Below are 24,533 nucleotides of genomic sequence, written 5' to 3'. Positions count from 1 at the left end.
GGAAATGCATTCTGAGAGAAAAGCTTGAGATGATGGGGGAATGGGCTTCAAAACCAGCGCAACCCGTAGAAGAAACTACAACGATCTTCCTCCTTCCAACAGTTCCAGTTACTGATTTTTTTTTTTTTTTTTTTTTTTAAGTTTTAGAGAAAGGATCCAGAGCTAAGGGTTTTCTGTTTCTTGGTGGAATCAGCAGGTCATGAGGAAGGGTTAGCAGCGCCCTTCACCCAATTCATTTTCTGGCTTCTCAGACCATCGCGACCGTGGTCTAGAGACTGAGGCCCAGAGAAGAGAACCAATTAGTGTCAGACGCATCCCTGCCTGTGGACTTCCTAGTTCTAAACCTGTGCTCCCTCTTGTCAGCCCTCAGTACTGACAGACAGAGAGAAAGCCCTCAGGCAGGCAGTGAGAGGCAGTTCCTCTCTGCCCTGCTCTGAGGTGTCCCATAGCAAATGACAGTGGCAGGGAAATGTCTTAATACAGCGTGTTGTTTAGCATAATTGATGTTCAGATGCAGCGGCGGTAGAAACAAGCCCAGTTAATTGGTCTCTCAACCTACATTAGCTCTTGCATTGCAGCCAATTAGGTAGGGGCCAGAGGGCCCTTTGCTTGGCCATTAGAGCCCTCCACGCCGAGGCGGGAAGGTGCTGTCAGTCAGGCAGTGGAGCTGGTACAAATGACCGTGATGTGCTGCGTGTACAGCTGGCCATATAGGAGCACAAGACCTTAAACAACCAATCTTAAAGGTGAAAAGCAGAAGGTAATGTTCAAGAAAGGGAAATCTGGGCTCTCCCGTGGGATGGAGTGCTGGAGGAATCTTTGAACAGTGTAGACTTGAAGGGTATAAGCCTAACACTAGTCCGACAGCGATCTTGCTAATGAACTAAATGCCCATCTCTGTTCTCTGAGCCTCAGTCTGATTGGAAATGCTGTGGACGCAGAAAGGAAGGACATTTTCCAAGGAGACACTGTAGGATTGCTGTTCAATGTGAGGCCCATGGACCAGCGTTGTTGTCACCGGCTGGTGGAGGGTCAGGAGTGCAGATCTCAAGCCCACTCCCGACCAGCCGCGTCAGAATCTGCATTTTTAACAAGATCTCCAGGTGTTCCATGTGCCCATTAAGGCCTGAGAAGCAGTGCTCCAGGCCAGAGGGCAGCAGACACGATTTATTGGATCTCAGTGTGTCCATTCGGTGGCTTCTTGATTAGCTGGCCTTCACGCTACAGCCGCAGGCTTGACCGGTTGCGATGGAGACCTGAAATACTTACCCTGTGGCTCTTTACAGAGTGACTCGGCCAACCTCTGCTCTGGGCAGAAATCTCTGCCACCAACCCCTGTGGCTCACATTTCTGTTTGTCCTCAGAGGGCAGGGCTGTGACAGAACCAAACTTGGGTCCACTTGCCCGCATGCAGTAAAGCCAATCTCCTGACACAGGGTGATGGTGAAGGAAAGTGAGGCATTTATTGCAGGGCCCCGAGCAAGGGGTCCAGGTAGCTAGTGTTTAAAAGACCTGAGTTGCACGAAAGCTTGCAGGGCAAGATGTTTAAAGACAGGGTGGCAGAAGGGGGTTGTGTGATCAGCTCACGGACCTTGTTCTGATTGGCCATTGGTGACGTCATCGCGAGTCAACATCTTCAGCCTTCTGGTTCCAACCAGTCTGGGATCTCTGTGCTTGCGGGCAGCATCCCGTTAACTTCTCCTACCCGACAGAAGTTTCAGAAACTGCAAAACAGCTCAAAGAATATGGCTCAGAATATTATCTATAACCTTTGAGGAGGAACTCAAGGTCCTTGAATTTATTTAATGGCTAAACTCTTATTATTTTGTCTTGCATGACTGTTTTCCTTTCTTTCTGCAGTTTCTCACTTCTCTGATTAAATGTCCTCTTTGGAACTCGGGGAAGTCCAGGAGACTGAAGGTTTTCTACAGATAAGATGCTGGCAGAGGACTCGGGCAGCAGGGGATCTGTTCTGGGAAGGCCCCATTGGGTCCTGCTTGATTACAAGGTGAGCACCAGACATTTAATTTGCTGTGTAAACACAGGACATTGTGGCCAATGAAGCCATATTTTAGATGATCACCTATCTAGGGGCTGAGGAGTTTGTGAGATTAGATACTTCAGCAAATATCGGCCAAAACTTTGAACTTTCTGCTACCTTGACTGAGTCTAGTGGTTTGAAAGATCCCTTCCCTCCTTCGTTCACTTGGAAATGATAAGTTGGCACTTTTAATTAAACAGACACCGAATTTCTCTGTCGCATGCTTGATAGCATGTTCATTGTGACTGGAAGGATTAATTTTTTTCTAAATATACCAAGAGGTTCCTTTGACTTTATGCCAGTGTTTGGAGACGATTTTATATGCGATGAATTACCCAAAGGGACTGTATTCTCCCCCTCTTGACTTTCACCAGGGTGAAATGTTAAAACAGGTGTGACTACTCCGCTTTATGTGGAGTAAAAGGATTGTTGAAAATATGCATTCCTTAGCACACGCCAGAAAGAGGGGTTATGCAAAGCCTTCACCAAGGACTCCAGTGCCTGATGGTGAGGAACAGGCCAACTAAACCAACATTTCTGCAGTTGCTGAGATATTTTGATAGGAGATCCTGGCCTGGAGCTTCTAGTCTTGTACTTGCAAGAATATTAAAAGAGCGCCTCGGTGTGTTTCTGAAACCCTTGGAGTTTTTCCAAGCTAGTGTTTCGCAAGTCCATCTCTATCCGTCTCTGTCTCTGTCTCTCTGTCTCTGTCTCTCCCTCTCTCACACACACACACACACACACCCCACCCACAAAAGCCAGGCTGCAGCCTCAGACTCCAGACGCATGCATCAATCATAATTGCAATACTGCCAGCAGTCATGTAACTGCTTAAAGACCTCAACAGCCTTCTGGCACTTAAAGGGAAAAAAAAAATCATCTAATTAATCACAGGTGAAACAGCTTGGACTGTCTCCAAAAGCCCCTGGATTTACTGCCAAGCTTTGATGCTAATTTTCTTTCTAAGTAACCCCCTAAAGAAATTTACGATTAGGTAATTAAAGTAATGAATAAAGAGATACTTAGGTGGAGGGAAAAGAGGAAAGGGAAAAAGTCTCCATTTCCATCCTGCAATAAACACATCTGGGCGTGCATCCTTTGTGAACCCCCACTTAAAGGTCCCCTAGTGGCTTTCTCTTGAAGAATATTTTAAAAATCAATATTTGAAAGACCAAAACGAAGCATATAAATAAAGTTGGGAGCAGGTCACTCTTCTAGGGACCCTAAGACAGGGACGGAAATCTGTCTTCTGCCAGATACTTGCTTTTGACTTATTTTTTTTTTAATGCCACAGCTTGTGTCCTGTGGGAGGCTGCTAGTGGTTTCTGCCTGAGAGCTGATTGGCTAGCATCACTGGGTTTGATGTTAGCCAATCCCCCATGTCCCTGCTGGGCTAGATCCTAGGCTTCTGAGTTTCATTGCCTGGAAGGAAATTTCTCCCATCTTTTGTTCAGGAAGTGTTCAGGGGAGGGCCCTGGAGTTTATCATCCCAGCCCTGATCCTTCCATCTGTCTTGACACCCAATGTTGGAACATTCCAGGAATGGCAACTTTAGTTAATTGGCTACTTTAGATTTCAGAATTAAACAGAAATACTCCTTGTTTAAATGAATCAAACAAGTTTCTGCCAGCCTACAAAGTGCCTAGAGCTTCAATCCTTGCTGAAAAATCTTGCTACCAAGTATTGTTTGGTCTTAATAAATATAGTGTAATAAGCATAATGCTTTTTTAAATAATTCAGAGTCTTGAATTTTGGATTGAAAAGCTCTTTGCTGTGATTTATATCTACCTTCAAGATAGTTTATAAGTTTCTTGCAAGCATAGAAGAGAATAGGTTTTCCTTCCGTCTCCTTACCAAGTCTGGCAGAGTATGAGTACCGATTTCTGTCGCTTGCCTGTATCACAGGTTTATATTAAGAAGGTGTTAAGTACCGGCTCAAAGATGCACCCTGGAAATTTAGTTTTTGTTTTTTCACTAAGTTACCATATGAACTTATGTGTTCACTTTTTCCCCTCCTGCAAGGGAAGGGGTGAAAATAATTGAGTCAGAATTTTGATTTAGAAGTAGGATTAGAGATTTCATCATCTTTTTTTTTAACATTTTTTATTGATTTATAATCATTTTACAATGTTGTGTCAAATTCCAGTGTTCAGCACAATTTTTCAGTTATTCATGGACATATACACACTCATTGTCACATTTTTTTCTCTGTGAGTTATCATAACATTTTGTGTATATTTCCCTGTGCTATACAGTGTAGTCTATTCTACAGTTTTGAAATCCCAGTCTCATCTTAACCTTCATTTCAGAGCCAAGGGGACTCGGCTCAGAGAGGGAAAATGATTTGGCAAAGGTGCACAGGCACCCACGCACCCACTGGGGAGTTAAGATTATAGACTCTGAAGCAAGATGTATCTGCATTTGTAAACAGCTCTGCTGCTTACCAGCCGTGGACTGTGAGAAACTACTTGCCTTCTCACCTTCTGTTTTTGACCTACGAAATGAACTCAAGGATATTCTTGCGTTTTGGTCAAGATTAAATGAGCTGTTATAGGTGAGACATTTAGCATCGTGCAGACGCTAAAAAATACTTAGCTCATGAGTTGCACTTATTAATTTTAATGATCATGTATTTCATTGTAATTTTATTGTTATGGAATGAATTCTTTTTCATCATTCACAGTCCCTTACCGCCTTCCAAGGGACGTAGGGTCACTGTCAAAGGTAGCTCTTTGGTTGCTTGAGCCAGATGGGCATGGGTGTTCCCGTCTGGAGGGGTTGAACCAGAGCCCGATGGCTCTGTATAAGAAAAAGTCACACATTAAAGAGGCCTCTAATTCAGACCATCTTCCTCCCAGCCAACACAGAATGATAGGAGATTTGACTCTCATTCCTAATTGAAGCCTGAGAGATCTTTTCCCTAGAGAAAGCGATTTCGGGACATGAGTGAACCCCAGAAGGGAGGTGGAGGGTGGGATTGGGGCTCATTCAGGGATTTAGGGTTCTTCCCGAGCCTCCTGAATCAGCCACGCTTGGAGGGCCTCATCTCCCCAGCTCCCCCACCTCCCTGACCTCCTCCCCAGTCCTAAAGGCCCCAGGGCCCAGATCTCCTCTGAGCCTTTATCTAAAAGGCTGGGGAAGTTAGAGAATCCTGCCAAATAGGAATTAAAAATGACAAAACAGCTGATTAGATCTGAGGTGACAAGAATGAGAAATAAAAGCCATTAGAGCCCATTTGCAACGTGCCCTCGGCGAGTCAAGTTTCAAGGTGTTCCTCGGAAGATTATTAATGGCATGACAGTGTTTTCCGTGCAGGAATCTGAAACGCGAAAATAACACTGGTGTACACGCACTGCATCCTGGATGGTAAGAGGGGCCTGCCCTCATTTATTTAGTTTCACAGATTTGAAGAGACACCCTAATTTGGCTGTCAGGGCAAGGGCTAGTGTTAAGTACCCAGTGCTCGGAGGAACAGATTCTCACGGTAGGAGTCAGTCAGCAAACGATGCTCCAGGTGCTAAGTCTGGTCTGCTGCCCAATTTTTGTTCGGCCAAAGAGCAAAGAACGGTTTTTATATTTTTAAATGGTTTTTAAAAAAATCAAAAGAAGACCGTGTTTTGACATATGGAAAAACGATGACTTTCAACTCATGAATAAGGTTTTATGGGAATATAGTAACACTCATTTGCTTCCATACAATGTGTGGTTGCTTTGGGGCTGCAATGGCAGAGGTGAGTAGCTGTAACAGAGACTGGGGGGCCCAGACCCCTAAATTATTTACTATCTAGACCTTTACAGAAAAAGTTTGCCAACCCCTGATCTATAGGATTTCTCCACCATACTGCTTTCTTTTGTAAAAAGAAGTCACAACTGGGCAAAATCCTCTCAGGGTTTTCGATAGAAGCCTTGTGTTAGAGTCATGGCATGGAAATCAATTTATCCACCCTGGCCAGGGACACCACTCCACCCCAAGAGCAGCGAGGTCTCGTTTTTGTAAAAGGTGACCAGAGCTGAGGTCCGTCAGGCCCCACGTGGCCATCCAGACACCTGGGGAGGCAGCAGTTCCCAAAGGCAATGTCAGCATCCTGTTCTTTTCAAAATCATCACGGGCCATTGACCAGGCATCCCCTGGGGTCGCTGCCCTCACATTTGACCTTCATCCGTAAAAGATAAGCGAGGGCCCAGGAAGGACGTGAATCCTCATGATTTTTGGATCAGCCTCCGAGCCGCCTTGCATTCCTGTCTCACTCCTCTATCTAGACATTCTGCCGAGGTTCCTCATGATGTCCCTCCATCCTCCAGAACGGTTGTGGTTTTCTGCCCAAGCAGTTGTGTCCGAGACCCTCGTTATCCTGGAGACTTCGATTGCTTACAAGGTCCTTTTCCAATCTGCTTTTATGAGTGAGAGTGGATGCAGTGATCTTGAGATGCAGAACAGCGAGGCTGTTGTTTGCAGGATGGGATGGAGGAAGACTGGCCTTGAATGGCTGCGGACACGCTAGTCTGGGAGCCCCACACGCCACATCTTCTGAGGCTCAGCCATGAAACCCTTCACTCAAAGACATGTTCACAAGAGCTGTTAGGTGCCAGTGACCAGTGGGCGTACTATCCAGTAGTAGATGCACCCACACATTCACAAACAGTGCAGAACATGTCAAAGCAGAGGGACAAGCAAAATAAAGGGGCCTGGAGGGGGCGCACCCCCGAGCAGCTTCATGGAAGAGGAGGAAATGGAACTGAGTAAAAAAGGGGGTTGGAGCGCATTAGCCAGAGACGGGAATTCATGGACTTTTTGCAGTGAGAAAAATCCTTCAAAACCAAGTTATTTAATACCTTCCTGATAGTGAGTTGATGGCAGAGCCAGCCAATTAGCATTCCTAATTGAATGCTCTTCCAGAAAAATAAAGAGTAGCCAGTGTCTCAAGGGCTTGAGGCAGGAAGTTTCATCATCATGGCTTTCAAAACATAAAATGCCCCTGTCTCTGGTGAGGTGGAGGGAGCAAAATGAGAGGGATTTTGAATCCTGTCTTTCACCAGAAGAGATAAAATTGACAGTCTCGCTCCTGGACTCACTGGAATCACAACAACTTCAGTTTTCAGGGCTCCTGCCGGATGAATCATCTCTGGATTGAACTGTGGGAGGCAGGTCACCTGCCCCTCGAGAGAGAGTCCTGAGCCAAAGGCAAGAAGCTGGATCCTAGAAACGACGTTCCTTCCCCTTTTCTTTTGAAAAGCTCTTTCTCATAGATCTTCACAGTATTTTTTTCTCCTTTCTAGGGGGCAGTTTCTCTTATCAGTGAATATTAAGGTTTCTTTCCATTGCATTTGGGGAAAAAGATATTTTGCTGCTGACCTCATAAAGGTAGACAGGAGGGAAAGCGTGGGGCTCATTTAAATGACTTCAAAGGGTCTTCTTTTTTTTTTTCTTCTCTCTAAATTTCATTCTTTTAAAAATGCATCCCCGAGTTATAAGCAGGTGCCCAGACATCCAACTGGATGGGAATTGTGAGACACTCAAATTAATGGTCTTGCAAAAAAGTAGGCCGTATAGGAAGCTGGCAGAAATGGGGCCTGAAAGCAGAAACCGGAACATAGTACGTGACTCTCGAATCCCATCATCATCATCTCAGAGCATCACAGGGAAACAGAGGCCCTGCGAGCCACAGCCTCCGCTGTAAGCAGGGCTCCCTGTGCCTGCCTCTGGGTGAGCTAGCGGAGGTTCCAGCTTCTCGTGAACGGGTCCCCACGCCCTGTGCCATCGAGATCCTGGCCTCTGAGAAATGCAGAGGGCTGTTCAAGTCAGTGGGTTATGCCCGGTGCTTCAGGGTAAATCTCCTAATAATTGAGACCCCTGCCGGGCCCTCCCACCTGGTCATCCAGCTCATAGAAGGCCAGCTTCTCCAGAAGCTCAGCAGTGAGGATGTCGCTTTGCTGATTGCTACCCAAATAGCCGACATGAATCTTCCAAGAGGCACGAGGCCACCTCTAGCAGAGAAAACACCACCAGAGAAATGAAGGCCGGGACACTTGCTCTATTCAGGCATGAATCTGGACTTCTATACAGAGAGGGCAGGTCCCCCTTCCTCCCTCACGTAGCCATGGATGTATACGTCGTGTAGGGTAACTACCCTTCAGGGAAAAATACCCTCTATTAATTGGCAGTGCGCAATTGTTATAATTAAAAGCCTCTTTAATGCGCACAAAGTTTGTTCCTGTTGAATCTCAGAGGAGGAAAAGGTGGCTGAGGATTTCGCCCGAGAAATGTCAGCAGGTTTGAACCTGCCTCTCTCCTGCCAGTTGTGGGAAGCCTGCAGCCCCTCTGACACCCTCCTCGGTGATGACAGATCCTCCCCGGGAGCCTCTCCAGCCGCAAACAAGCGCATTGTTCCCCCTGTCAACCCGCTCTTGAAAGGACTCCACAGCCCCAGCCCAGCTGCCGTCTGCCTCGTTTGTTAGTGTTGTGTTCGCGAGTGTGAGGCCGGGGCTCATTACCCGCGAGAAGAGCCCGGACGGGCTCCCGAAATCAGGCTGCAGACGCAGGGACCTGTCAGCGAGCCTGGGGTCGGGACGCGCCCCCTCCGGCTGCTGACCCAGGTCTGCTGGTCCCTCCCCGCGCGCCGGCTCTTTCCTGCCCTGAACAGCCCACCTCCAGGAGGTGCGATCGCAAAGCGGTTTTTGATCCAGAAGAGGGATATGTCATTTTTTTCCGTCCAGTTTTCTTTCCGTCACTGCATACGGCCTCCCTGTGGAGCAAGGGAGCCCAAGGGCTGTGACTTTCTGGAGCACCTTGGACACGCAGCCTCGGGTGGAGGGAAATGTCCCTTCTCTGCCCAGATCTGAAGGATGACAGCATGTGGCCACGTGTGATAGGCCAAGGGAAGTTGTGACCTTGGTTCCAGTTCTAAAAGCCCTTTCAGTCACAGAACGTTCATAAACAATCTACAACTCAGACTTCAGCTAGAAAACGCTAAGATTTTAACACATTTACCCCGATTCTTCCCACCTGTCTCCGACTTCGCATCACCTCCAGCCCTGGCTGTTTCCGGTTCTAAGCTCCCCTCCACAGTCTCCCTCTTCTGCCCTGCCCCCACCCTTCCCCATCCTGTTATCTCAGCAGGTTGAAAAGATCTCCGTGGTCCCTTACAACTAAAAAAAAAAAAAAAAAATTATGATTTTATGAATCTCTGAATCCCTGTGCTGTGGTAGCTCTAATTTCAGGCTGGTCTTTAATTCTTTGCTTTGCTTGACAGAGCAGGAGAACAGCCTATGTTGCAAAATGCATCCCAGAGAGCAGCGCCCCAGAGACCAGAGCAGGGCGGAAGGCGGGCGCAGCTCATGCAGAGCACAGCAGCCTGGCCGGGGAGAGGAGGAGGGAGCGGGCCATGTTTGTGGGCTGGAAAAAGCTTCGCTTGGCAGTTTGGCTCTGCTGATGGTGACAGGGTAGGGGAAGTCAGGAGTGAAGCGATGGTGGAGATTGTGGTTAAGAGGCTGTTCCAGAGGATTCTTCCGAACCTGGCTCTGTCAGAGAATTGAGAGAGCTGGCAGAGAGCCATAGATAAACCCTGAAGGGAGCAGTTCAGGTTCTTCACCTAGCTAATTTCAGGAGATAATCCACCTGTCCTTTGCATAGCGCTTGTTTTTACAGCACTGGCGGGGAGCTTCCCTTGGCACGGTCAAGGTCACTGACTTCCCCGTCCACCTATTGCAGCAAGTCTTTCGGACAATCCTATCAGACGGAACCCAGGATAGTCATGCATAATTTAAAGAACCTCTATAAGAATTAAGTGAGATAAAATGGGCAAATGCGATTTGGAGGTTGTCATATGCTAATCCAATGAAATAAGGTACAGCAGAAGCACCAGCTCTGTAGACAAAAGAATTATTTAAGATCCGGCTTTGCACCTGGCACTTAACGAGACCTTGTAAGCAGCCCTCTTTAACTCACACTTGCCCTGACTTTAAAGCAGTGTAGAAGTTGCATTTGTAATAACAATTACAGGGTGAGTTGGGGCGGTAATAATAATAATAATAATAATAATAATAATAATAATAATAATAATAATAATAATAATAATTTTCTTTTAAAAGGAAAAGGAACCACATTCTCCTAAAACTTCAGCTTTATTCTTGACCCAGAAGGACTTTCTCCTTGAGGTTCTTTCCCATGGAGTTTGCTGGTTCAACAAGGTTCTGGTCATGATAGCTGCAAATGACATTTTCAGATTTCAGGGTTCTGAACCAAACCCCACGGCAGGCCTTTAAATCATCCAGTGAGGAATCACCCACCCTGGGCCACCGAGGAGTGAGTTACCTTCTTTGACTGTCTCCAGAGGGCATCAAAAGATGGTGAAATGAACTAGTGTTTTAGGAGGCGGCCACAGAATTAGTCCAAGTGCAGCGGACGTATGAATAGCACATTTATAAGTGTCATCATCCTGTGTAAATACATGTTGTAGAGACACAGTGAGTCTCTCTGGGTAATGGAGTTATGGGGATTTTTGGGCATCTTTTCCATATGTTTTCTTTATTTTCTAAATTTTCTTCAGTGAGCATGTATTTTTTCTTTTGGATGATTGAAAGGAAGAGTTGTCCCCGCCAGTTGTTGAGTCAGCCAGCATTTTGTCCAAGTGTGCTCTCCTCTCAGTACAGTGATGGTCCTTTGCTGATTGGCCCTTTAATCCAAAGGTGTCCATGTCCTTAAAGATGTTGGGGGCAAGCCAGCTGAGAAGGCCACTCACTTCTTCCTAAACTTATAATAGCTTTGTATTTCCCCTCCCTTTACAGATCCTTAGCCAAAAAAATATGAGGCCCATTTCATGTCAAAACAAACACAAAACAGCACCTATAAAATCAGAAGTGCTTAGAGCAGGCAGGGAGTGGGATTGACTTGGGGTTGGGGGTTTTGCCAGGTTAATATTCTGAAGGGAGAAAGGACAAGGGCGTTGAGGGTGCAGGCAGGAAAGTTACTGAATGATAGACCTCGGGATCCAAGCTGCCAGGTAACGGATAAGATGGAGTTATTTGTGGTGGTCTATGACGGACAGCGAGAAAGGTCCCAGAGTCGATAAATTGGTGATGCTTGTTAAGCCAAAGATTTGCTGGAATTCAGTTGCTTAGAAGAGACGAGCAGAGATGTTAGGAAGTGGTGATCAAAGGGTGGGACGCTGCAAATCAAGATTTGGGGCAGGTTAGGGGGAGGGGATAAGTGCCATTATTAAGAATGACAAAGAATAAGCTATGACCAGGGGATTCGTGGCTAAAATGAAGCAGAAGATGCAGTCTGGCTGAGGAGGAGGAGGTTAAGGAACGGAGCGTAATGTTGAAGTCACCAAGAATGAAAATAAGAGCAGTGTAGGGAGTGGGGGAGACCCACCGTCTTCGGGGAGGGGCAGGGAGGAAACAGCCCTAAACCTTCCGTGAATGAAAACAGGACCAAGAGCCCAGTTTGAAACTGAATGCAGGATGGCTTGGGCTTCAAACAGCAGGCAAGTCCTGGGAGCTGCAAAGATGGCGGCAGTACTCCACCCCAAGGCTCTGGGGAAGGAAAAACACGCCTCCCCTGAGAGAGCACAGCAGGGGGCAGTGTCCGGGGGGCGGGGGGCAGCCAGGCTTCCCGGAGAACAGGAAAATGAGGCCATCCGAGAAGAGTCTGGACACGGGTTTGCTGATGACAAACAGCACTGGGAAAGGAGTTGAAGAGACTGAGGAGGGTGAGAGCCTGAGACGTGTTAACAGCTAAACTGAGGCACATATATGTTATTTTTTAATTTAAGAGTTTATGTGAGCAAAAATCAATTTGAACCAGGTGGCACCAAAGCAGAAGTGGATAGGCTGCTCCAGGGAGAGGAGCCGGGGAAAGATTTGGTAAGAAAGACGCAGAAGCAAGCAAGGGAGTTGCGGATGGGCTGTCCCGAGTGTGTGCCTTATTTGGGAGAGGCGGGCTGGCTGTCTGGGATTGGTTGTTCTTAGGCTTTGGTTTCTTAACCTTGAGGCATTTCAGGCTAAGTTTTGATGAGCTCCCTGGGCTACAAAGACAGGAAGGCCATCTCAGTCTAATGGCCTTTTTGTTCCAGTCAATAGCTGGGTTCTTTAGTGTCCAGAGCCCTGTGGGATGCGCCTGGGGGCGTCTAGAAATGCGCAGGGAGGCTCAGAGTTTCATGGAGACTGAGAAACGGAAGATGATTGAACATAACCCGCGGTCCCTTGTGGTGAGTGGAATAAATGTTTCTTGGGGGTGAACTCTCCAGAAGACTTCAGCAAACAGAAGGAAGTGTGTCAAAGTGTCAAAGAGTGGATAGGGAAAGAAGCGAGTGGCAGTCCCACTGCCACGGGCAGTTTCAAGTTCTGGGTGAAGGTCATGAGGAAGCCTGGTGTTCTTTGGAAGGGGCCTGCAATGATGTAAGGGCAAAGCATTTTTATCTTCCCCATGGAGAAAAAAACGAAGACCTCAGAACAAGAAGCACACACACACACACACACACACACACACAAATTGAAAAAAAATATACATCTGATTTAGAAATCTTGCTTCAAACGCCTAATTTCTTAACTTTCTCACAGCAGGCGGGGGAACACTAAGAGCCCCACCTCCCGGGTGGCTAATGGTTTTTTTCTTTTATTCCATGCTTTCTTTTCGAGTGATTTTATTTGTTCTGGGAGTTAAGAAAAGAGAGAGAAATAGAAAAAGGAAAAGGTCTGCAACAATGCCCAGGACTGCTTCCAGGGGAAACGGGACCCCTGACTGTTAGCAGAGGAGGCACACGTGTGCCCAGTTCTTCCTGAAAGCCAGCCCTGTTCTCTGCTGCCTCGTGGCAGACACATGAGTGATTTATTGCTTCTAACATCTCTTCGTTTGTAATAAAGTTTTCAGCAGCTCTTTTTAGCTGCTGCGACTTCGGCCCCTACAAACAGTCACTCACACACACATGCACACCCACACTCCTGACTTCACTTTGTTCTTTTTTCACATAGTGTCAACTCATAAAGCTTTCATCACGTCAGCCAGGTAGAAAACCCCGTTGCCGAAAGAAGCATTCATTGAGGGTGGTGGAGGCGAGCCACTGGGCAGGAGAGGGAGCGGTAGGTGAGGCAGGGAAGGGAAGAAAGTGTGCTGATGGGGAAAGTGTGTTATGTGTGGGGAAGTGAGCGGACGCCTCCCAGGGGTGTGCCCTCTTGATGAAAAGTCTCCTTCTCAGACCCGCCTGCCAACATCCACAGACGCTGACAAATCTGTCATTACAGGAATGCAGGATGGAATTCATAATATACATGTTCAAAGAAGTAGAGCTTTGGACCTAATACCCAACGCTGGCAAGAAGGCTTTAGCCACGTCGGGTTTTCCTCCCGCTGTTACTGCCCAGCATCTTTGTGAGGAGGTTGATTTTTGCTTCCTTCCTCCCGTGACCCCGCTCATCCCCTGGTTTCTGTCTCCGGCTCTGCTACATCCTGCTGGGGTCATCCCAGCCCCTGGACCCCTATCCTGCCCCTCAGGGACCTCTCAGCCTCCTCACTTGATATTAGCCACCATGTACTATAGTACCAGGTGGGAAGGAAAAGGGTTGCTATGAGAATAATGTATTTGGAGGAGGAAAGGTCAAGAGGGATCAAGACTACGAGGAAATGTAGTTAAAAGATTTGAGACGCCCTATATTTCTTGAGGACTAGTAAAGCTACACAGGGGTTTTAGATCTGGGGAAAGGACAAGTATGGCCGGAGCTCATATTTCCTGCTTTTCTTCACAAGAGGTTAATTTGAGGGACACTCCCTAAGTTCCTAGGACCTGGGTAAGAGCCCCACCGTGAACTGAGGGTTTCCAGGGATGCTGTGAGACACCTGGATACTAACCTCATCCTTCTAAGGGTTAGATGGAGAAGCTTCAGTCTCTGAAGTCTGATATTTTTTCCTCCCTCACTCATGATACTGGATGAGAACATACAACACCTACTGCTGGCTAGCAAATGAGCTTCATCCCTGGGCCATGCTGTCAACTGGAGAATAAGAAACAGCAAAGGAGAGATATGTGAATATCGACAGAGACACAGCCACACTCATGTGCCGAGAAACCGTCCTCCCTCCCCTCTCCCCAACCCTGATACCAAAAATTTGGCTTTCAAAAAAAAATAAATAAATAACATGCTGGCTTAGTCCTGTTTCTACTTTATCAGTATTTTCTCTTTTCTGTCAACTTCCTCTCATTTTTGACCATTATTTCTCCAAATATATAATTTTCTGCTCTATTCTATCTCTCCTCTTCTTCTGTTTACTGCCTTTTTATAGTAGAAAAAAAGTCCACTGGCCCTACTATTGCCATGTTTTGAGTTGTCTAGAAAACAATTTTAAAACTTTAAAAACAAAATTCCATCATGTATACATTTAGCAAAACATGAGGTTTCATCAAGAACCTCAAGTTTTCAGTATATATAAGATAATGTGTATATATACACACATAGATATACATATGTGTGTATATATCACACTTCTGATCCCATAACTCTGCATCTGCCTTCAGAGAGAACACAGTCCAATCGGAGAAGTGAGACTCAGCCGTTAACAGATAAGCAGCAACCTGCAAAAGCATAAATAAATACTGACCAGATGATGTGATGATAAATACTGAGCAGGAGGAAGTCTTAATGGACTGAGTTCAGGAAGTCTTCCTGGGAGGAGTACAAATTAAGCTAATCTTAAAGAAAGTGGAAAGACTTAAATAAATGAACAAATAGTGAAATAATTTTTCAAGAGGGGAATAGAATCACAGTTTGACCTAGGGACATTAAGTGGACCAGTTCGGCTAACAGAGAGAGTTCAAGTAGAGAAATAATGATTTATAACATTAGAGGCTAGAAGAGCAGGACTCCAAAAAAAGTTATTTGGATTCCATTTTCTTAGGAGCAATGGAACTGAAGTCCAGTATACAAGTTATGTGGTAAACTCAGGACAAGATTTAATACAAGTAACCTGTGGTTCTATTTTTGGCTATGTTCCAACATGACAAGCATCAAATAGGGGAAGTACCCATAACCCTTTGGTTGAGGGTGAGGTCTCTACCTGAAGTGAGTTGACTGCCTTAAGGTCAAGTACCGGTAAAAGAGGTGGATTTTAGACAGGAAACTGGAACAAGTTTTAAACTACCTAGAAAGTAAACTTACCTTTCCCTGATTCTCACTCTCTTAGGTCTTCGCTTTTATTGGGTTCCGAGAAGGCAGGAGGAAGATGCTCCCTCCCACAAAGGACACGTTGGACGTCAGGTAAGGAGATACTCGGACTGTAAGTTCCATGAGATCAGAGATATGCACATCCATGTGGTTCAACAGCCACAGGCTACACAGTGTCTGGCAACTAGTGGACACAGAGCAAGTGTGAGCATATATGTAAAGATGAATGCGCTAGACCATATAGCTAATTGCTTCTTAGTCTTTATGCTTATTTTCCCCCCTTCTCTTTTTTCTTTTTCGTTTTGTTTTGTTTTTGATTTGTTAAAAATAACTCAGCCTATGAGCTTAGGCTTAAGCACTAATTAACAGTGAGCAGGGGTGGTGGGAGTAGAAATTAGCATTAAATCCTCAAGGAGAAGGTACATCTTCAGAGTCACAATTTTTGTCAAACATAGAGCCTTTGGGTTTGGTTGCATTAAGGAAGCTGAAAAATTTCCCAATAGGTCATTCAAAATATTCTGTATTTCACATTGATTCCAACCCTGTGAATGTGGCATCATTATTCACACATTAAAGATGAGGAGAATGGGATCCAGGGAGGTTGAATACCGCACCCAAAGACACGCAGCTAGAAGATAGCAAAGTAGCATTAAAACCAGGCTCCTCTCAACTAGATCACTAGTTAGAACTAAAGACCTGGGCTTTCGGGCTGGGTGAGGGGTCACGTCAATGATGGAGTCTACAAATGAAGGGAAATTCACCTGGCGGCATGGCGGGGGTGAGGAACAGCTAGATGGAGCAGACTAGGGGCTAATGACAAGACTAACCCCATCAAAACCCTTCCTTTTCTTGACACAACCCACAACAAACAAAGAATACAGTCTGGCTGACCAAATAAAATTTAGACCAAATTTTCTTGAACCACTTCAGTTATCAGAGCTTACTGTGGGCAAAGCTAAAACTGTAAAGAGATCTTCCACTGTCATAAGAAAATTACTACGTCCTCCCTCTTGGAAATTCTACGTTTTCTACCATTACTTTCTCCCCTTCCCCAGCACTTCAAATTAAAATTAAGTTCAGGCTAAAACTCAGTTCAGGAGATCACTGAAGACCCAGAACTCATCTCCATTTCATTTGTCTCACTAGAATAGCTCCACTGAGAGATGAGGCAGTTGAATTTGGCCCTAGTTCTCTCTCATTTAATTAACTCATTTAACAAATTTTATTGAAGACTCACTATGTCCCAAGCATTTTTTTTTTACAAGTATACAGGGCATAAGATACAAGCCTTACCCTCAAGGAGCTCATAGAACACTTACATGATCTTAAAAAAGTGACTTCACTTTCTCAGGCTCCAATTTGTTCATCTGCAAAGCAAAACAACCCTCACCCTTTTCTGAGAGGCTAAATATTCCCTTAGGTGTCAAAGCAGCCTGTTGTGCACTGCAGAATGAAAAGTCACCTATGAGAAAATTATTTTTACCTTTTATACACTGCTTCATTTAACAGTCAGTAAGCTAAACCTAAACTAATGTGGATAAATTAGGCAATTTTCTTCCAAATGCTCTGAATTCCTATGAGACAACTAGCTTAGTAATATGAAGCCACCCTCTCTTCTTAAGGACTGGGGAAGTGGAGATACAAGAAGAGGTCTTGTTTTGCAGATTCAATAAGTAGGTCATTTAGTTAAGGTGAGGTTTGCCTATAAGTAGCAGGGACCCAGAAAAGAGTAATTTAAGTAAGGTAGAAGTTGATTTCTCTCCCACATAAGAGAAGTTGGAGATGGATAAGTCCAAGACTCAAACAGTAGTTCCAAAGTTGTCTGGATGGAATCAAGTTCCTTCCTATTTCTGGTTCTATCAAAATCCAAAGTGTAGTCTTTGTCCACCTGGCCCAAGAGGGTTGCCATAGTTCCAGACATCACATTCATCTTCAAGTAGCAGGATGGACAAAGAGAATGGGGAAAGCATGCCCTCTTCCACATCACCCATCCACCTGCAGTCCAGTGGTCAGAACTGAGATACAAGGCCATGCTTAGCTGCAAGGGGGGCCAGGAAATGTCTGTCTTTAGTTAAGGGACAATGTACCTAGTTAAAAATCACATTTCTTTTAAGAGGGAAAATTAGAACAAATATTTGTAAGGCAACTAGCAGCATCTCCCACAGGATGCATCAGAGAGACCATTGATGAATATTCATGTCATCTCCTCTCCTGAGAGCTCCCATCTGCTGCTGCCTAGGAGGACACCAACTCCTAAGTGGTGGGTGTCAAACTTCAGCAGGCATCAGAGTCACCTGGAGGACGTGTTAGAACCCAGCATGCTGAGACCCTGCCCCAGAGTTCAGTTGCTCTGAAGCTGGGCAGATAATTTGCCTTTCAGTAAGTTCCCAGGGGATGCTGATGCTTTGGGTCTGGGAACCATACTTGAGAATGATCGCTCCAAGCAAATGTACAAAACGGGAGCAAAGGGGGAAAAGAGGGAAAGCTGGAGATTATGAGTATGAATGGGGGAGTGTGCAACAGAGTGCAGAATTGACAAATAAAAATAACACCAAACCATGAGGATGACGACGCAAGACGTCAGCGCCTGCTAAACCTAATGTGGTCAGGACATGTTCAACCTGCCTTTATGGAATTAGCAGAGGCCCCTCTTCATTGCTCCAGATGGCTGAAATCTGATTTCTTCCTTCCTTCTGACGCACCATCTACAGTCCTGTTGGAATTGCTGACCGATGACCTACCTGCCTGGGATATTTGACTCGCGTTTCCCCTGGGCGGGTAAAATGCTGACACTACAATAGCCATAATCAGCTTCCCTCTCCTCTAGTCTCACGAAATCAGTCACCTGGAAGAGCCCGCTTTCCTTGTCACCTCTCCAGAGCCCCCTAATCATGACCTCCTCCACTTGTGGGGCCGCCAGGGATGCTAAGCAAGGAACGCAGCCCCCGATCAAGAAGGACCACATCTTCTGGTTGGGTGGGGCATTTTTTATCACTGAGGATTTGTTTTGCATGTCTTCTTCCCCTGAACATAATTTTACTCATGGCCACGTGCTCATAGATGTGATGAGCCCTTACTTTCTGCGCGCTACCTGCGTGCCCTAGTTCTTTGTGTACATCCCCTCCCCTCCAGCCAGTGGGAGCACCGGAGGCACCCAGCAGAGCGCCTGACCTCTAGGTAATTTGTAAGTGCTGACGGGTTGACCCTGAGCCTGGGGTTCTTCCCGCACACAGTTTGTCAACAAGGCCCTGAGAATCTCTGCTGGAGCTTTTGCCTTGTCAAAAGCTCCAGGCGCACCCGTGGCCACCCCTTGACTGTGGTCTCGTTCTCTTTTTCCCCCCTCCCTCATCTGAAAAAAGTACAACGCATAAAACAGCGGGCACACTGCTTTTGAAAGAGTGGCGGGCCCTATTGTGGGCTTTTGGCAGGGTCAGAGGGGAAAGGGGCAGAATATAAATTCTTAAGGATTTTTCTGTGCGGGAGGAATGGTAAGTGCCTGAACGCCACCGAGGGGACCCCAAAGGCGGCAGCAGTCTCAGGAACTGATCGTGACCTGTTGGGTCAGCGTCTGTTGGGTGAGAAGCTCGTGTGTGTGCGCTCATGCGTGGATGTGGCAGCTAAAGAATAGAATTAGATCTACCCGCTTCATTCCCTCTCCGACTAATTCTGCTGTGGATCATCCCCACCCTCACAAGGCTGCCCTGTCAAGGACGGCTTGGAAATGATGTAGTGAGACATCTTTGAAGGAGGTCTAGGAAATCGGGAAAGTATTAATGCTCTAGTAACGGTCTTCCTCCTTCTTCCCTTTGACTCTATTTGGCATTAAAAAACTAAAGCTCAGCCAGTAAGCACCAACAAATGAGATTTTTAACATCACCCATACCTCCGGTGCCAGGCAATCTATGGAAAGCAAAACTGATTTGTTTTAAAGGCTTGATTAGGCTTAGAAAGATAGTTCCCTGAGCTCTGTTCATCTGCCCTAATCAGTAGCGGGTTTTTGTTTTTTTTTTTTTTTCAGTCTCATTTAACTTTTCATACCACAGGGATAAAATGAGTGAGAACAATAAAAAAAAGGGAGGGAGTGATGAAGGGGTAGAAGGAATTAAGGCGCTCCTGTGTGAATAGCTAATTTGATTCACTGTTTACGTTACTGGTAGAGATATTTCAACAGTTGACCTACTGATGACCCTTTAAATTGAGATTTCAGAGAAATTTTTAAAACCAAATAAACTTTAGAGTAATGAAAACTATTTTGTGGACTCTAAACTAATCCAGGTGGTCAGACTTAGGAAGAGGTTGGGCAGGGGTCATTACTGGGGAGGGATCTGAAAAGACAGTTTTGCTTTTTCCTGCTTAAAAGCTATTTGTTATAAACCATCAAAAATGTATGGCAACCTATTATGTGTAAAGCATCACATTGGGCAACTATAATATAGCTGCGGAGAAGACAGAGCACAGAGCACACAGAAAAATAGGATATCTTTGTATGTTCCTGGTACCAAATGTGACACCCAGTACTAACGTAAAATGTTGAAGAGGGAGAGATTACCGTGGGATATGATGTGCAGGAAAGATTTCACACATTGAGAGAGTGCTTTTAGGCTTTTGATCAGATGTAAAACTCAGATAGACAGGACAGAGGTGGTTGTTATCCTAGGAAAAAGAAACGGCATGAGATGAGATAAGGAAAGAGAGAAGGCACTAGAGATTATTGTGTTAATGGCTGCTTAGCAAAGTAATGAGCAGAACCCCATGGAGAGTTTGGGGGAAGGATGGTAATGTAAGTGAAGGTTTACAAAACTCCCCTCCTGGACACTGCTGAAAAGAGCCAGAAAGAAGCAAACGAGAGGAAAATATTTTATTACTTCTGAACCGAGGGAATGATCCTTGGTGTATGTATCATTAAGTCCTAAGAAACAGGTGTCAGATACAATCTGATCCAGATTGAAATGAGACATCAAAGACTGACAAGCCATCTCCACTTCCCTAGAGATCTATGCAGTATTGTGGGAAGATTAAGAAGTTCTGTATGATAACTTTTTAAGACTCTAATCCCCAATTTATTAAAATGAAGATTGAGTATATGGCTTGGCTGTAAGCAAAAAAGCCAACAACCTACTCTGATTTTCTTTGCTGGCTGAGGTCAAATGTGCCCTGTAAACCCAACTGTTGGGACAGAAGTTGGCATAGTCATGCTACACTTTTTCTCTTTAACATGACTTCCTAATGGTGGCATAGGCTGACTCTTCAGCAAAGACATACTCTTTCTAACCTGAAGAACATGGTTTGAAGCAAAAACAGCCCTGGTAGAACTGTTTCCACGACTGTAGAGAAACTGAATTTACACTAGGTTCTTTAGCTGCCCATGGCTGCAGCTCTTTGACCTTTGACTACTGAACAACTGAACTAATCATTTCAGTCCATTAGCCAGGCCTCCAAATCAAATTTAAAGGGGGGATTAAAATGGTATACAAGTAAACTGAAAATAGAAACAAGAAGAACTTACATCAGTTGGGCAAATGGCAAGCCCAGAAAAAATTTCTCTCATTAAAAAAGCGACAGGAAAACAAACAAAACAAGTGAACAAACACAAACCTGTGTAAAAATCCTGCAATGATAAATGTACACCCCAAAATGAAAAGTACAAATCATACATTTTATTTATTTTTTTAAATCATACATTTTAGATGACACCCATCCTCTAGAATAAGATTTAATATTAAAATGTAAGAAAATGCAGACTATACCACACTTTCAAGGAAATTAAAGAAAATAGATTCTATGAAACAAATTGAAAGAGGGGAATAATTAGTTGAATGAGTTTTTTAGAGTAGCTAGAAATAATTATTTAATATGATAATGCCATTGCATTTAAATATTGCAAGATCCAGTAAAGATCAGAATTAACAACACAGCAATGGAATCAGGAACATGGAGTAGCATTTGCAAAAAGAAAGCACCTAAACTATAGAGACAAATCACGAAACACTGAAAGCAGTAATGTATATGTAGAATGGGCAGAAAGCAAGCACACAGGTGATAAGTGAACTTGCAGAAGAAAACAGAATAAATGAGGCAGAAATAGTATTCAAAGACATAAGAGAAGAAACTGCTTCTAGAGTTAATGAAGATTTCAATCTGCAGACTGGAAAAAATTACTGTAATTCATCAAAATTACCAATAAGCTTTAAGATATAGCCTAAAGAATCTTGTGAATTTCAAAAATAGAGAAAAAGATGGCAAGGGCAGCCAGACAAAAGTCACTTACAAAGGAAAACAATCAGACTGACCTCAGAGCAAAACCTCAAAAAAAAAAAAAATATTCCAGAAGGAAATGGCACAATGTCTAGAGTTTTAAAGGGGTGGGGTAATGTGAACCAAGAATTTTTATATCCAGCCAAATTTCTATTCATGTTTATTGATACAGAAAGACTCAAAGACTTAAGCATTGCACCCCCTGAAAAACCTACCTGAGGGTGGAATCTAACCAACTAAGAAATGAATCAAAATCAAAAGGCCATGAATAAAGACTATTTGGAAAAAGCTAACATCAAAAACATTTAATATATGTAAATGCAGAATTGGGCCCAAGTAATTTTGCTAATTATGTTGAAGGAAAAGATTGTAGATATCCAATTCCTCAAGGTCAAAGTATGTAATATAGAAAATAATAACTGAAATATAATTTAATAATTTAATGTAGTAATAATAATTTCACTAAAAGAGTCATACAAAAATATAAAAAGACCCAGATAGCAAAGTCTAAATGACCTAATTTCTGCATCTTTAGTAGAAAAAAATCAATCAATATTACTTCTCAATTTCAGCAACTAATAATTACAAATTTTGGCACAGTATTTAAACACATCAAATGTTCACTATCAGAAGAAGCAGAGTGCCGTTCACCAAAAAACTGACCCACAATAAAACATAAGCATATAGCAAAAGATACACAAGCAAGCAAAGACTACAAGGCTATAAAGAAGTTATCTCAAAATAAAGATAAATGGTGTATATTATATAATCTTAAACTCTGTATATCAAGTTTTATATCTGATAAATAAAAATATACCTACTTTTTAATATGTAAATGCTACATTATTTTTAAAAGGTGGGCATATAAAATGTGAAGACAATTTAAATAAGTTCCAAAGATAACTTGGCACATTTTTTTTTCTTACCACAATGCAGCAAAACAAGAAATAAATAGCACAAGTACAAATAATTCACAGACAGAACTATTTTAAGCTCTAATCAAAACCTCAGATCAAAGACAGTGTCAAAATATTAAACATGAAATAGCACTAAGGGAAACTTCACATTCAAACTTACTGAATGGGAACAAAGTTGTACCCAGAGGAACATTCATAGCCTTCATCAACACCATTCCTAAACAAAACTGGTACACATAATTAACATTTAATTTGAAAAGTTGGGAAGTATAAGTAAACAAATCAAAGGAAACATATGAAATAAATTCTCCTGGATTAAACCAAAGGTTAATGAATTAGGGTACTGTAAAATATAACAGCAAAACAGATGAATTCACTAACTTGTCTGTCAGGCAATAAAAAAGAAAACCCAAGTATGCAAAGTTAGACAGGATAAAGGGGGTAAGTATCTCTATACTAGTAAAGTTAAAAAATGAATGAAAATACAGTTGTAAAATATGTCATGGGATGTAATGTACAGTATAGAGAATATAGTTAGCAATGTTGTACTAACTTTGTAAGGTGACAGATGGTAATTAGACTTGTCATGGTGGTCATTTCATAATGTGTAAAAACACTGAATCACTAGGTGATACACTTGAACATAATAATTATAAGTCAATTATACCTCAATACAAATTTTTAAAAGGAAAAGAAAAATGGATGAAAACAAAGATGTTATAGAAAAGTATAAATTAGACAAATTAGCTCAAAAAAGCAAGAACAGTTACATTGATGAATAACCACTGGAGGGAAAAATCAAGAATACTGCAAAAACAAAAATAATGCTCCCTCCAAAAAAAAGACAGAATTCAGATGTTTCCAGATGTGATTCATTGGAGCTCAGTAGTTTTTGAATGAAATAACTAATTCTGAAAAACTGAGTATTCTTTCTAATGTTTTCCTGAGTCTGTAGCCCTGGGAATAGCCTGGACTCATGGCCAGCTAAATCAGAAATAAATTTTAAAGCCTTTATTTTTCTAGGCAGCACCAGGAGCCAGGAGAAGGTGGACAGTTAAATAAAACATCAGTTCACACCTATTAAAAGCAGCCGTGGCAAGATTCCGTGCCAAATTGGCTTGAAGAAATAGTGTGGCAGGTATGCTTTTAATGAAGATCATTTCTCCACCTTCCTGTTTTAATTTGATTTCCCTGGCAGACTTGGGCTTCCCTGGCTGGGAGGAAATCTGCTTAACTACCACCATCTCAACCAGGAGCCAGACAGAACTGGATTCCTTCACCATTTTTTGTAGTTTGCCTTTGGGGGTCCACAGGGATCACTGCGCTGCCACCACCAGCATCCTGGAGAGGTTCCTGGGTTTGCCTGGGACAGGCCCCCACGATGTCAGTGGCAGAGGCTTGCCCACTTTAAGCTAAATTCTGAACTCTGTCCTCTTCCCAGAGTCATCCAGCTACAGAGCCTCTTTGTAAACTGCTCCAAACCACCAAGCGAAGTGCCCGCACGACGAAGGCCCAGGCCCTCTGTTAGTTTCTGAGCAGGTGGGGGCTACGTTCTTAGCTCGCCTCCAGGGCTCTCCGTAGACAACCACGCCTTCCTTACAGATCACATGAAATGTTCATGTTTCCCAAATAGGTTCGAAATGGTATCAGCCTGCAGAATGTCCCACAGGCCTTTATCCAGGCCGACGAGTGTGTGCTGAGCGTGTCTGTGTTTCTCACCGCTGCTCCTGTAGCAAGTCGCTACCAGCGTAATGGCTTAAAACAACACACATTTTTACTTTACACTTCAGGAGTTCTGAAGTCCAAAATGGGTCTTCTGAGCTAAAATGAAGGCATCAGAAGAGCTGCATTCCTTCTGAAGTTTCTAGAATCCGTGTTTTCTTACCTTTTCCAGCTTCCAGAGGCCACCTGTGTTCCCTGGCTTATGGTCTTTCCTCCATCTTTAATGCCTGTCATGCCAACCTCAGCTTCCACTGTGGAAACTTCTCTCCCGACTTTACCTTCTTGCCTCCCTCTTAGAAAGACCCTTGTGATTACAGTGGGTCTATGTAAATAATCAAGGGTAATCTCACCATCTCAAAGTCCCTAGCACGTCTACAGAGTCCCTTTACCACGGAAGTTAACATACCCACAGGTTCTGGGGAACAGGACCAGGATGACTTTAAG

At 44.0% G+C, this 24,533-nt stretch overlaps 2 long non-coding RNA genes across 6 annotated transcripts in view; one reads left to right on the top strand and one right to left on the bottom strand.

Moving 5' to 3' along the window:
• Nucleotides 1-24,533, bottom strand: part of LOC116660102 — a 338,126-nt gene that overhangs the window by 26,457 nt on the left and 287,136 nt on the right. The window lies entirely within an intron of this gene.
• Nucleotides 1,898-23,502, top strand: LOC116660109. The gene is made up of 3 exons (XR_004315494.1): nucleotides 1,898-2,008; nucleotides 15,215-15,288; nucleotides 23,391-23,502. It is a non-coding gene; the product is annotated as an uncharacterized LOC116660109 (long non-coding RNA).

The sequence above is a fragment of the Camelus ferus genome, chromosome 26 (assembly GCF_009834535.1).
Source record: "Camelus ferus isolate YT-003-E chromosome 26, BCGSAC_Cfer_1.0, whole genome shotgun sequence".
NCBI classification, from domain to species: Eukaryota; Metazoa; Chordata; class Mammalia; order Artiodactyla; family Camelidae; genus Camelus; species Camelus ferus.
This window is presented reverse-complemented; position numbering and strand designations above follow the sequence as displayed.